Consider the following 12,213-nt stretch of genomic DNA (forward strand, 5'->3'; position numbering starts at 1 on the left):
AAGACTGCAAGTATATTCAATTATAATTTTTAACTGTACTTGAGCTGGCATGATATTAAATTCTGTAGCCCTTCATGTGCCCATAATCTATGGTTCCTCAAAGACAGTGAGCCAAGCTGGTGGGTGTGTGAGAGTTTCCTGCAGTGTTGCCTGGTTAAAAGGTTTTTAGGTTTTGCAGGAACAGCACCAGAGAGATTTATACCATGATGTTTCTTAACAGCTTAGCTAATAAAAACAGAAATATATCCTGGAATAACTAATTGAGCTGCAGACTTCTGGAGAACTCATATGCTAGCCTGGAAGCCAGGAAATTCATTTGTATCTTGATTAAAAAAGAAAGGCAATATTTTTAAAGCTAAAATTCTTGTTTGCCAGAGTTGTTTGATAGCAGAAGTGTTGGACAGGACCTGACCAAAACTGCAGGTAATGTAATATCCTTTCTCCAGCAATGGGCAAAACATGCTATCAGGAAAAATCCAAAGAGTGGGACAGACTGATGAAATACATCACCTGTGTGCTCCTCTATCCTCCAGTCCTTTGCAGTTCACAGACATCCTGGGCCACACACAGTCTCAGCAATCTCAGTAGATTATTTTCCATGAGTTTGTCCCTGAAGTCCAGTGACCTTTTGGTTTCCACAGTAGCCTGGGGCAAAAAGTCAAAGTTACCAGGCTGAGTTGTAACAACAGAAGTCATCACCATACTGTAATAAATGTAATGCTGCTTTGACATAAGGCTAAATGTCTAGTTTTACTAGTGATTCTGTGCACAGAAGTAATGTGTGATATATGGTTAAAGTAGTTTTAAGATGCTTGAGCAAGATGAACAGAGGGTCTTAGTGAAAAGGCATTTTTACTCCTGTGGTGTTTAGAGCTATTGCATCTTGCCAGCTCACTTCTTGAAGAAACCAGAAAGACAGCTATCAACAAAGCTAATAAGCTGAAACTGCTCTTTCTCTAGTGCTCCTGCTTTGTCATGAACAGAGATTACTACTTTGAATTTTGCAGTTAAAGAGTATCATCTCATGTCCTGGTTTGCCTTCTACTGGGCAAACATATGGTTTCCCCACAATGATTTTAAACTCATTAGTTTAAACCTGGCAAAGCAACAAATGTTTAACTAGCCAACAAAAGTCACATTCCTGGAGGAATTTCTAATAATTATACCACACCAAGTCCTTCACATATGTTTTCACCTAGTACAAATTAGTGCAGCTCTGTTGATAAAAGGAAATGATGCCATTTAGGACCACTTGAAAATCTGACACCTTCCAAATTCACAACAGGGTATGTTTATTAAATAATTTGAAAGTAAGAAATCTTTTAATATTAAATAGCTGAATTTCTATACAAACCATGTGAAATACCGAGAAACAGTAATTTTTTTTTTCTTCATAAAGTCTTTCTCCCTGATGGGTATGAAAGAGATTTTTTTTGAGGAAATGGACCAGTAAAGGAAAACTTACTATCCCCTATTTTATAAGTAGAATAACACATTCTTCAACTATCCTTAGTAATTTATAAACAGCTATGATCCTAGGTTGTTCTGGTCATTCAAATCTATGACCAGAATAAAATTACTCTCAAAGGAGAGAAAAAAATGCCTCTTCCCTGAAGTTTCATAACGAGTGATAAGCATTCACTGGACCATAATTATGTCTTTCTATTTTTCCTATGCTGTTTCAGGTTTTATTTTTTTTTAATATCATCGCTTTAATTAAGCTTTAATCTTCACAGCACTAAACTAAATTAAAAGGATCTTTACAGTGTTGCTTTGGTAACTAACAGAAGGGGTAAAATTACCTTATCTGTTTGTTCACCATGTTGCGGCTGTAAACATCCCAGTTATGGTCTTTAATTTGCTCATTTTCACTAGGAAAAAAAAAAAAAGGCATGTGACACTGAAAACAGTTATCACTGTTGGAACAGTCCTCTAGCAGGATCTCACTGCGCTTGTCATGGACAAACATGTAGTTGGGAACTCTTTGCTCCAAGAGACTAAATACAAGCTAATTAGGCAAGACACAAAGCAGGCAGAGACAAGGGAACGAAGCAGTATCCATCACAGGAATTCCCACCTTCTGGCCCTTCTGTCTAGTCCCTTCTATTTCCTTCAGCAATCTACAACACATTAAAAGTTAAATATAAACTTCATATGATTTTCCTGTGGCTTCTTGCAGATAATTAACGACAGATCTTCAGAACGTACCTGCCATGTACCCACCATGTCATTGTCTCATTTTATATCTATGGAAAATACCAAACAACAAATTGAGTTGTCCAAGACTATCAGCTAAACACAATCCTACATTATAGCACTCTAACAGAAACATGCTGAAGACATGAAAGCACACTTGACCTTGAAAAGCCTGTATAACTTGAACTGTGAGTTGCGAAATAGGTAAGAGTAAGAAGAAAATTGTCAGATCTTTCTTTTAAGGCCAATGCACCCCAGCAAATGGCAGAGCTGATGTGTGTTTCAGCATCATCCAAAGACACAGTCAGACCTTTCCCACTGTACAAATGAGCTTTCCCAACCGTAGGAAATGAACCAGCACTGATGTAAAACTGTTTTATGTAAAATTCATTTCTCTATCACTCTTTTGCTATGAATTGTACTTCTTGAGCTAGAAAGTTTTTTAGGGAGATTGGATTATACTACAAAGCATGATAGGTGAGTCACTGGCACAGGTTGCCCAGGGAAGCTGTGGCTGCTCCATCCCTGGAAGTGTTCAAGTCCAGGTTGGATGAGGCTTAGAGCAACCTGGGCTAGTGGAAGGTGTCCCTGCCCCTGGCAGGGGTTTAGAACTAAGTGATGTGTAAGATCCCTTCCAACACAAACCACTATAATTCCATGAAAATGAAAAACCCTTGTGCCTACACAGCTGATTCCCAGCAGTTTCTGCTGCTGGCCCCTGGCTCTGGGGCATTTCATTGTCTCCCTTCTTGGAGAGGTAAACTCTGCATAAAGAACACAACCTTGAGCACAGTCAAAGGTACACATTGCACAGAGATTCAGCAAAATCTCATAGACAGACTGACTTTGGAGTCATTTTGCCATTCAGTTTGACTGCCCCTGTGTATTTTTCCAGTGTTCTCAGTAAAGCACTTACAGCCTCAAGTCCATCATCATTGTAGCACCTGAGGTCAAGTGTTGAAAGTTCCTCCTTTTTTTTTTTTAAAAAAAAGAGATTAATTTAGCAAAAAGTATTTAAAATGTGCTGCACTCCACAACAAAGCTGTCCTAGAGCTCTGACTGCAACCTGGTTTGAATTTTCAACTTATTTTCAATTTACAGCTAAATAAACACAAAACATCAAAGCCAATAAAACTAAGGCAGATAATAAAGTGCTGTCAAGCTGTGATAAAGTCAGTCTTCACCAAAGATCTATCTTCTCCCACTGAGAGATCCTAAATTTAAGACTGAACTAAGAATGACAGAACAGGCAGCACTGAAAATCAAAAGTTTTCACTTGGTAAGATTTCTCTGTTTTCTGATTTTGATGGACAACAAAATGGTTGAAAGTTAAAACTCATTTAAAACCATGAGGAAAATGACAAAAAATAGAAGATACAAAATAAAAAAACTAAGAACTGTCAATCACTGAATATATAAGGAGGGGAAAAAAAAGACATTTTATTTTGCATCACCTTTTTTATGTCCTGGAAGAACCTTTTTGTTCAAGTGATATCTTTGGTGTTTCTTCAGTAATCCACAGAAAAACAGATTCTTAAAGTAAGCTTAAATGTAGGCCTCATGACATAGCAATTGTATATGACTAATTACAAAAAAGAAGTTCTACCATTCAATATTCACTGAGAGAACTTTTCCCCAGAGTATTTACCCAACGTATCCTCCTTAGAATCATGTAAACAGATGAGCTGTATTGATCTCACTAAGAACAGCCTGAATCTTTTTCTTATATAACAGCTTTTTTTCCCCCAGGAATGCTTGAATGTAAGGAATATTAGAAGTAGAACTTAAGCAAAATAAAATTGCTCTGTTCAACACACAAAATATTTCAAAAAACTACCTGTCTCTGCAGTCATGCCATGGGCTGTTTGCTGATTACTAGTTGTTGCCATCATTTTCATCACACAGGAAAAAGAAATACCCCTAAAAGTATCCTGTGAGCACTCCAACGATGATCTCAATGCATCAGGGTAAAGCAGCTGCCAGAAATCAGTCAGATCACTGGTGAGAGTGCAGCAAGCTCCCTGTGAATGCTCAGCAAATATAATTATTTAGAAACTAAGGTTGCTTCCATGTCTCCTTGTTGTTGCTTCCATTGAGTAAAGAGAAAATGAAACCCTCCCTGAGCAGGAGCCCAGGCTACAGACTGAGGGCAATATGTTAACCTACAAGTAGTGTGCTTTTCATAGGGAATCTTGTAGGATTCAGTATAACCCATGAACTGTAGAAGCAACTGTGGCCACAGCTGGGTTCCACCTGTTCGCCCTCTCTGACGGATGTTCAGGGCTCTTGAACCCCTCAGTTAAATACCAGCTGTACCTCAGTGAGGGAATAGACCACATTTATTTGCAGGTTGCAGGAATTGCCTGACCTGCCAGCCTGCCTGTAGAACTAATCTACCTCAAAGCACCACCCTCGACATCCAGACCACTTCCCCAAAGCCCTCCTGTCACTGCAAATGCACATCTATTGGTCTCCAGCAGAGATTTCCTTCATGGAGCCTGTCTCTCCCTGCTCAGGAGCAGAGAAACACATTTGTTCATGCCAGCCATAGCCTGATGTGCACTTACTGTGTAGCAGAGCTAAATTATGGACTCTGTGCTCATTAGGAGTTATTCCCCCTACACGCTGCAGTCTCATCATCAGATTCATGCAATGAATTGGATCAGGAATCAAATCTAGCTGAAAAATGACCAGAAGATGAAGTCCTCAGCATACTGACTTTAAGCAGGATCCTCTCCCCACCCTATTCACCATCTGAACAGAAAGGACAGCATGGGCTGAGAGCAGCTGAAAAGCCAAAGGTACAGCAGCTAAATGTTTAAGCTCTGCCTCAGCTAAAGTAGCTCCCCAAATATTTTTTCTGTGGCACACTCCCAATAATTAGAGTTGCCTGTAAAAGACAGAAAACTGACACTGGCATAGGTCTTGTATGCTCTTCTATAATATACCCTAGTATTCTGGAAAATTTATTTGGGAATTAAAAATAGAAATGTGTAGAAAAAAAATCAGGTTTCCTATTAATATTTGACAGCTAGTCTGTACAGAGTAAGGTTTTCTTTTTAATGAATGTCACTTTTTTAATATATTACCCTTAAAACTTGCAAATCAGTATGTATCCAATACAATGAGCACTGTTTCTTACTTTATCCCTAATGTTAATCTGATATATCTGATTATGTCTTTTTCAATAATAGAAGAAAATTACTTTGTCAATTATATTGCTTTTCCTATTCTGAAATATTAGAAACTAAAAGGTAAATTCAGGAGAATCCCATTCCAAAAATACAGTGTATACTGTTTTATAAGAAATACTCCTAGACCATGACCATTAAAAACATTCTCTAAAAGAAATTGGGTAGTAATCTGGACCATTTCTGACTGTTTGAAGTGTCTCCTGCTTTTGCCGCATGTTCCTAATCACATAATTTGTGCCTCTCTGAGCTTAGTTCCCATTTTCTTTTCCTATGATTTTCTTTGTAACATATATTAGTTTATTTTTAGCCTTAGTGAAGAAGTTTCTCAGCATCACATTTTCATAATCTCTCTCCTTACAGCTGCTGTATTGCTGGGGAGGTCCTGTTAAAAACTCATCCGTAACAGTTCAGTCTCCTCAGTCTCAGACAATTGCTCCATGGATGTAATACTTTGCTTAGAAAATTATAATGTGAATTTCTGGAGAAATATATTTCTTCCTTGAGGTAATTATCAGGAATTTAAGATGGTCTATGACCTCTCTCTCTTATACTTAAAGAGGTTCCAGGCGGAATCACAGATTATTTTGTTGTTGCTGTAGCTATTGTTTGTGCAGTAAAGATGGAACCATCTGTTACTCTGAAAATGTGCCAAATCAGTTGAAAATATTTCATTCAGGTAGTCAGTGAACCACAAGAGCTGATAGTTTAGGAATTCTGGAAGGTTTCAAAAGGGAACACTAAATGCACTTTGCCCAGTTTGGATTAGATTTTATTTAAAGTGGACTCTGAGTAGTTCAGGAAAGAAATAGCTGGACATGAGAGAGATCTTCTCTTTCTGTCTACCTCATTCCCATATAAACTTACTTTAATAAGAGTCAACAGGAACACATCATGTGAACATGACTAGCTCACACTATCCAAAGGATAACTATAAATGATGGCAATGACTTTGGTGTAAACCTGCATATCAGAAATACAAAGAATGGTCAAGCCATGTCTGTCTTATAGTTGGTTTATGTCCCTAAGTTATGCTCTTTTGGCACAGATCTGCCCTGATGGCTGTGTCTGGTATGAGTATCCATAGCAAATATCTCACTGCTGGGGACACTGGAGCACAGCAAGTGTAGGGCACCACACACAGCATGAGAAAAGAAGGGGAAGGAAGGACTTGTAGTAGAGATGTGACTTGAGCACTAATGTCTGTCTAGAACCAATCTGTAATTCTAGATGAGATGACAGTTTGCTTGACAATTCTCTGATAAACAGAGCAGCAGCAAATGAACTTAAAAATTTCCAAGGATCACCTGAGTCCTTAACCATCTCTATTTGCAAAGATTTTCTGATTAAATGATTGGCAAATTAATATTAGTTGGTGTCTGAGAGATAATAATTTCTGAAGCATTTTCTATTATGCATATTATAATGATGAAGAAAAGTCTGCATGAATTTATAACTCAGTGGGTTAATTAAACATTACCTCTGGGCATGTGGACATTGAAGAATGTGTCTCTATTCTGAAAGGAACACTTAATCCTCCTCAGCCTGATGGATTTCCTGTGTTATTTACCAATAAAGTTTCGTTTATTTATTGCAAGAATTATTTATTATAAGGATTGTGAAAAAAGCAGTGGTTTAATAAGGTTTATTTTTCTCACTTTTCAAATTGATTGGGATGGTAGATTTAAAATAATGAAAACCTATATTGTAGCATTCTTTTTTTTCTGTAAAAGATTGGAAACAACTGAATAAAAACATGACTGATATTAAGCACTGTCTCAAGAAATATTGAAAAAAGAAATAACGTATTAAACTGCTGTGTGACACCTCCTGAAGCTGTGACAACTGAACACTCACTACAATGTTGTTAAACAGCTATTCTATCAATACTGCTAGCATTACAATGGAGTACCTTAATTGGATGAAGTTTCTTTCATCCTTTATTTATTATGATTTTCAGCCACAATAATAATAATTAAAAAAAAAAGATTTGTGGCTCTAATAAAGTACTGCAATTGTCATATTTCTTTCATATATTAGTAATTTGTTAGTTAATATGCATTTGCATTTTCTATATTTTGCTCTTGATAGATGTGACAAACACAAAAAACAGAGAACAAATCAAAATATTTACAACATATCATAATTTCCTTTGCAGTTTAGTGTCATAATTATATAACAATCAAGTTTATGAATCAGTTTGGCACATTTGCAGGTTATGTGGATGTGTGGCTGACATAAATGACCATCTTTTCAAGAGTTTTGATCAGTCACGGTGTTGACCTCCTGTACTCCTAAAGAATATTTAACATATTTTTTCTATACAACAAAGTAAATTTGAGGGTTCCTTTGTCTCATGAGTTTTTAGAGACAAATGACTTTTTGTCCTGGATAGAGAACAACTTAGTTTGCATCAAACCAGGAAATTTTCACTTCAGGCACTGATTCAGCAGATACTGAAGCCTGTCACCACTCAAGAACAGTGTTATCCTCTGCACTTTAAACTACTCCTTTTTAATTTAAAAAATAAAAATCCAGAGCTAGATGTATTTTTACTTTATCTTGTTATCTTTAAATAAGACATTTGGATTTGTATTGTGTGAAAAAATCATCTCAGATATAGATTAGCAGGAAGAAGGCATCAGAAAGGCAAAATGGATTGAATTGATCTCACTGTGCCCTGGGGAGGCACTGCCAAGTGCCTCGTGCTCTCCATGAAGAGCTGCTTTAGCAATGCTTGCCTGGGGATTTGGCAGTGCTTTCCTGGGGCTTTTCTCTTTCAGGTGTGGGACCAGCATGTCTTGCACTCTCCCTCATTCAGTTGGCCTGTCTGTGCTGAATACCCACCTCTTTTCATTATACTACTGCTCTTCCTATGCCAGGAGACCTCCTATTCGTCCAAGATACCCATTACCCAACATAAGATGGAAAAGGAAAAAAAAGACACGTGCTGTTTATCACACTAAATCTTGAAACAAGTCAAGATGTCCAGGTGCTGATAGCAAGGATGCTGCATGCAATAGTAAGAGTCCTGCAGCTGTAAAATAAAGCAAGCTAAAAGCTTGGTGAATAGCAAATCTCAGGGCATTCTGAATTGCGACCTGTACCAATGTGGTATTGGGCACTATTTTAGGACTGGTGGCTTTAGGAAGTGCTAGTTGGTTGGCAGCAAATTTTTGTAACTTTTCAAGATTCTTGTGACAGGGAGATACCTACAAAAAATACACCATTTATTGCTTGACATCAAAAGAATAAATAAAAGATGAGCAATATATATTTTATGTATAAAGAGAGCCTACTCACAAATACGGAGTCTGTTTCTGGTCTGCAGTGGGGGGAAGAACGAGTGAGCACCACCATCTCTGAGATAATGATCCCTGGATAACCCTGTGGAAAAGACATACTTGGAGGTGTTTGTATAGCCAACCCTTATTGAACATTATTCAGATAACTGCTTTGATTCCATAGGGCTTATTTGTAAACAGTCCGAGCCTTCTGCAGGGTAACTATGACTGAGGGGAGTGGTGCTTTAACCTAAACTTCTGAAAGTCATTACGAGCCTCTTAATAGCAGACAGGTTCCGTTCTGACCCACATCAAATTCCAGTTAAATAAGGATGTACCATACAATTCACCAGCATCAGATAGTTAACAGGCATTTAATTTCTATTCAGTTGCCTAGTACAGTAAATGCTTTAATCAGGCGGGTTTCTTTAGTAAAAAACAGGGATCCCTTCTAAGCTCTAGTAGTATTTATCCTGCATTCCACCACTCTGGAAGTGAGCACTGACTGCCTACATATATGAATTGGACATCTCTATTCATACTAATACAATGAAGATGTACACATGCACAAATCAAAGTAGCTTTTTAACTGAATGGATAATTATGCCACAGGGAAGGAGTTAAGTTCATTTTGTAAATTGTGACAGTTGCACTTACACAAAAGTCAGTCAGTTCTGGAGTAACAGTGAGACCAACCATTGCCAACAAAATAATTTTGTTAGTAGAGTGCAAGTAAACACTTAAAGCAGAAATTTAATCAGCCTTTCTTGGTAGACAGATTCTCTTCATATGCCCTGAGAGGTCTTAAAACAAGGTCATTGAAAATCCATGTCCTTGGAGAAGGGGTTCACAGAGCCAACGAGAATGTCTACTGAGGAGGTGCAGCCAGACTCAGTCAGATATTCTGTGGCAATACATGAAGCAGAACCGTGGTACAGAGCCCACGTGGATTTAAGAGGATGTTGCACAGCCACACGCTACACAAATGTTCAAAAAAGACATCTATCTGCCCCCAGCACAGAAGGGAGTGAGTTAGTGGAGCAGCTTCTCCCACATATGCACAAAGGCAAGTAGACACGTACAGAGGGAACAGTGTTGTACTTTCCAAAGAACAGAGGTTGATTAAGCCTTGTTGGAAATGCGGATAAAACAGAAGGAGAAAATAATCTTATGTGCTTTAATTTCTCACTATTTTCTCTTTTTGCCAGAAGCTGAATCAGGGTAATAGCAAGTTTTGCTTTTCTGCTTCTAGAGCAAAATGTTGACTGCCCAAACAGAGGTTTTCAGTCGTTAAGAAGTTCTTGTCCTGCGTTCTAGAACACTTTTAAAAGCCTTTCTTTTGCTACCGGTTACTTGTTTTGAGCTGACCTCTATAGATTTCATAGTTGCAATTTTAAAAATACTATTGAATTAACGTCCTTCGTTTGTATGCACTGTAACTCCCATTTGTATGCATACAATTCACTCAGTCTGTGGTCTATAGCTGGCAAATAACACCACTTAACAGCTGTTAAATAGGGTAATCACCTGTTGTTATCCACAGGTAGCTTTAATTCAAATGCTAATTGCTCTCAGTGCTCTACTTATAAACCTGCCCCAGTGTCAGCTGCTGTCTGTGCGACACCAGATGGATGGGAGCCTCGAAAGGATCACACTGTCCCTCTGCAGGAAAAAGGCCTGAGTTATAAAAAAACCTTGCTACCCTACAGTGCCACGAAAAAAAAAGAAAGATGGCACAAAAATTAAACAGTGAAGGTCTTTCAGAGAGCAAGAATTGCAGAAAAAAAAAGCAAAGAATGAGGAAAATGAAGAAAAGGACTGGAGACCAGACATTAAATATTTTATGAGCTGGTGTTTCAGCCTATTTACAATCGAAATGAGTTAACATTCACCATCAGTAAACTCAGTGTGACAAAATTCAGAAACAGATGCTGCAGATGTATGCCAGTGTCAGCCTCAACTGATAGGGAACAAGAGCTAAACTGCTTCAACAGGTCAGGTGTTTGTAAAAATCCCCCTGGGAAAAATAAAATTCCTAGCCTGATACAGGTAAATTCTTATTTTTCCAGAGACTTAATTTTTCACAAAAAAATCACTACATGTTTCTCCTCTTGCTAGAAATGCCTCAAAACTACACTGTACTACTTACTCCTCATAGCAAGAGGCTTCAAATTATTTTTTCCTAAATTATCTCCAATTCACCCAAGCTCTCTGGAGGCTCTGTTTCATGTTGTGCTTAATTTCACCAAACCGTGTGTTGCTGCCAAAAGCGATGGTTTAATTCTGTCTCCTTTCCCCTCTTAACTGTATTGACGTGTTCCTCACCCTTTCCTCATATTAGATTGAGTGATTCGGTGTGTTGCTGGAATATGACTCACTGATCCGATGGGAAAGGAATTTTTTGGAGGAGAGATACACGTGTGAGAGTCCACAGTCAGACGGGATTAATCCTGGTGTGGAACAGTGCCCTGAATTGTCCTGTGTTTCTTGCTGCAGTACAGTGAAGTTCCTGGCTGCACAGCTGTAGTTTTATTTTGGATCCCCCCACTGTAAAAGGGCCATTCATTCCGTAATGCTGTCGGATTTTCACACTGCACTGGAATGACTTCCCTGCTGTGCTCTCTGAAGGGCTGCTTTTTTCTGGGGGAACGAAACCATCCATCAGTTGCCCAACAGCAGAACCTCTCTGCTCAGCTTCTACCCTTTGATCTGTTCAGCTTAGATAATTCTGGGTGCAAGAACTCCAACCCAAACAGCCCCGGGTTCTGGAGGATGAGTGTCTTTCCACTGGGACACAGTGGTGACTTCAGAAAATGACTGTTAATACAAGGCTATATTTTCCTGCCCTCAACATATTTTTCAATTAAATAGGAGATAAACATCACAACAGGTGAAACTTGGCTCTGAGAAAGGAATCAAAACCTATAAAAATCACATATTAGATGTCCAACAGGTACAGGCACAGGTTTCAGGTTTGGTTTGAGCTCACTATGTTGATTTGAGCTCTGGCCTTGGAAAAAAGTTGTTGCTCAAAATTTTAGAACACAAACCTTAGATTAAAAAATGTGTATTAGATATTGCCCTGGTTCTCTGATATCTTGTGCTAATGATGAGGTGAGAGAGGGATGAACACCTATTAAACCTAGATGACTTTATCTCTTTGTGTCCTGCTTTAGGGTCTTAATTGAACTGAACAACCAGTAGTAACCACCGCTTGTCTGTGAATGTTCATTTTAGGAAAGTCAATTATTTCAATCATCAAGAGGAAAGAACTGCTTGATTGACAGTTATGACTCGTATTAACACACATTTCACTTTGGTGACTGCTTTTTATTTTGTTTTGCTTGTTTTGCCTACAGGGAGAGAATAAAATGAAATATTTGTAAAAGGATGCAGAGTTTGTGCTTTGATAGACTTTTATAACCTCTTAATAGAAAGCTGTAAGCAGGCCTGCTTTACCTGTTTGAAAACTACATTATGTCTGATTCTCTTTCAGACTGTGCGTAGAAAAATAAAGCTGCAAAATATAGTTGTAAAGTTGC

At 38.2% G+C, this 12,213-nt stretch overlaps 1 long non-coding RNA gene across 1 annotated transcript; it reads right to left on the reverse strand.

The window, feature by feature from the left end:
- Nucleotides 1–555: 555 nt before the first annotated feature.
- On the reverse strand, nt 556–8,767 carry LOC108640833. The gene is made up of 3 exons (XR_001921525.1): nt 8,691–8,767; nt 1,803–1,871; nt 556–645 (listed from the first exon to the last, which is right to left on the reverse strand). It is a non-coding gene; the product is annotated as an uncharacterized LOC108640833 (long non-coding RNA).
- Nucleotides 8,768–12,213: the final 3,446 nt, after the last annotated feature.

The sequence above is a fragment of the Manacus vitellinus genome, unplaced genomic scaffold (assembly GCF_001715985.3).
Source record: "Manacus vitellinus isolate BGI_N305 unplaced genomic scaffold, ASM171598v3 scaffold_45_pilon, whole genome shotgun sequence".
Classification (NCBI taxonomy): domain Eukaryota; kingdom Metazoa; phylum Chordata; class Aves; order Passeriformes; family Pipridae; genus Manacus; species Manacus vitellinus.